The sequence below is a fragment of the Propithecus coquereli genome, unplaced genomic scaffold (genome assembly GCF_000956105.1).
Source record: "Propithecus coquereli isolate 6110/MARCELLA unplaced genomic scaffold, Pcoq_1.0 Scaffold60, whole genome shotgun sequence".
NCBI lineage: Eukaryota > Metazoa > Chordata > Mammalia > Primates > Indriidae > Propithecus > Propithecus coquereli.
Genome location: NW_012151952.1, coordinates 4069520 through 4072531, shown reverse-complemented (window position 1 = coordinate 4072531; position 3012 = coordinate 4069520). Strand labels below are relative to the sequence as shown.

The window sequence follows — 3012 nt, the reverse complement described above, 5'->3', positions numbered from 1 at the left end:
AAAAAAAAATTACAAAAATCTGGAAGGATTCTGCACTCAAACTGCCTTGTGAATATCTTTAGAATCTCTCCTTAAAGGAAAACTGTAAGTATAAACTGTAGATAGACGATGCAGAATGAAAGCGCCAGAAAGTCTATAACCATCTCTAATCTGAAGACCCACTTCAAAGACGAGACCTTGTCTCTACGTCGAATGAAAAATGAATGAATACATTTATACATTTTAAGTTAAAATAAAATGTTTAAGGTATATATGTGTAACTTTTTGTAATTTCCAGCTTTAATTAACTTTTTTTGGTTGGGGGGACGGAATTTTGCTCCGTCACCTCAGCTGGAGTGCAGTGGTGTCACTGTAGCTCGGTGCAGCCTCAAACTCCTGGGCTCAAGCAATCCCTTTGCCTCAGCCTCCCGAGTAGCTGGGACTACCAGTGCACACTATGATACCCAGCTAATTTTTCTATTTTTGGTAGAGATGGAGTCTCACTCTTGCTCAGGCTGGTCTTGAACTCCTGAGCTCAAGCGACCCTTCTGCCTCCATCTTCCAGAGTGTTAGGATTACACATGTTTGCCCTGGTGCCAGGCCAAATTAACTTTTTTGATTAACAATTACTGGTCTCAACTATGACAGGTAAGGGGTCTTCTCTTATAATTCCAATTAATTAATCCCCTTCTCCTCTCTACATGCTAAGAAATACTCAAGAATTTCTGAAGAGTCCTATAGTGATTCTCCAGTAATTTTACTGCAGAAAAGGAAACGAGCTTGGGTTTCAAGTGTGCTATGGAGAATTCTGGTATAGTGGAAAGAGCACTAGCTGGGGAGTCAGGGGTCCTAGAACCAACCAGCACTGTCACTTACTAGCTGTATGACTTTAGACAAATTACTTAACCTCTCTAGTACTTGGCTTCTTTATTTTGAAAAAGAGGACACTGCACTAGATTATATTCATGTTTTCTTTAACTTCACCAAGGTGTTTACAGGACCAGAGGAGCAGTAGAGACAGAGAACTCTCATTCCAAAGGGGCCTTTTAAATTAAGACAGCCATATCTTTATGAGAGGACTTAACGGTGGATTTATGGAATGCTACAGACAATGTGCCCTTTCCAAGTCTTGTCCAGACCTATCAGTTTGATGTTAATCTTGACTGGAGTCAAACATACACTCCTTGATTTGTTTTCAGAGTTAAGGACCTACTGCCATCTTGTGTTCAAAAGAGGTTTTCCACAATCAAAACTTACTGATGTCAAGACAGTCTGAAAAATACACTTTTCCCTAAGCCAATTTTCTTTTATGGTTTCTGGAAAATAGTATTCACTAATAATCAAAATTGTATAAGGATAGGAAGTACTTTAAAAATGGAACTGTTAGAAAAAGCCACAGTAACAAAACAGTTTGCTAACTATCATAACGGAGAGCCCTCAAGAGATCATTCGTTCATTCATTCATGAAACATTTATGGTCCTAAATGTAGAACATACATAAGTCTTGGATTCCACCTAGTCCTGTAGTAGTAGTTCCACTGTTCTCAAGCAGCTCATCTATTGAGGGAGAGAAACATACAATCCTATAAAGAAAGTACAATGTGGTAAGGGCTGTAAGAGTTTGCACAATAAATGTTCTAGGGAAGTACCAGGAGAGAACTTAAACCCCATAAGAGCTCTGGCAACCCACCCCACATTCCTCTATACTTTCTCTAGCCCCAAAAGGCTGCCTGACCCATCTATATTTTCATAATTCAATAATTAGGAATGGCCACTATGTAAAGAAAACAGATAAAAAATTCCTTTGCTCATGCAGTTCACATTCTTTAAGTAAAAAAAAACCACCACCAAAAAACCAAAACTCTGAATTTCCATGTTTTCAGAAGATAATACCTGTGCAACACAGAGGTCTGATGAGATTTTCAACTCTGGCTACAGATCAGAGACCAATTCACTAGGACTAGGTGGAACCCAAGAATCTGTATCTATAAGACTTTATAGTAGGTGTGCCAGGTTGAGAACCACTCCCTTTAGAGATAACATACAATGATCAAGATAAATGCTTTGTTTGTTTTTAAAAAAACAATAAAGGTGAATTGGATTTGTAAAAAATTATAGTATTCCTTGAACTTACGAAAAACCCCAACCATGAGCACTGTGTCAAAATGAATAACTGCTAAAACAGTAGACTCAGGGAATTTCTAACCTTTATAAGGTGCAGAGACAAATATTTACTGATCACTTGTTATGTAAATAGCATTTCTGGATGACAAAAAATTCACACTGGAGAGGGGCACTAAATATAAATGGCTTGTACAGTTCAAATGGAGCAGTTGGTAGGTGTAACCAGCATGGCTTCAAACATCACAAGAATGCTGCAAACACCACAGCTGTCCCAGTGAGTACACAGAGCACTTAATGGCCTCTGGTCTCCCCACTCTCTTACACTCTGAAGAGAGGTCTTCCATCCCAAAGAAGCCATGTCCCAAATGATACTTCGCTTTGAGTTTACAATACTGTTCTTAAACCTGGAGGGACATTAGAATCACCTGAAAATTACTTTTAAAAGATGCTGCAGCCTCATCCCAGGCTAAATCACTCTCTGGGGTTGGGAGATGAGGTTGGACCTCAAGCTTCTATAGTTTTAAAAACTTCCCAGGTGATTCTTATGCACAGCAAAGTTGGAAACTACTATATCTTTGAAGCGAAAAAGAATAACTAGCTAAAAGTTACAAAACATAAAGGGTCAGTAGAATAGAAAAAAATACAAGAAAACCATTTCATTATAAGATGTTCACAAAGCTTTAAGATATATGTTATTTCTTACCCATCTGATTGTGTTCTTAGCTCGAGGACTTTGAATCTTTGTCTTCCAACTGCTTTCACTTTTACTATCTCAATTCCAAAATCCTGTTCTTCTCGGTAGGCATATATCTCTGCTGTTGTTCCAAACTGTGCTTCCCTTTCCTGTACATTACTTCCAAGATAAAATTTAAAAGGAAAGAGTTTTGAACATTTGTCTTTTAAATATGC

General features: G+C 38.1%; 1 protein-coding gene across 1 annotated transcript in view; it reads right to left on the bottom strand.

Moving 5' to 3' along the window:
- Positions 1-3012, bottom strand: part of CRBN (cereblon) — a 41950-nt gene that overhangs the window by 17696 nt on the left and 21242 nt on the right. The window lies entirely within an intron of this gene.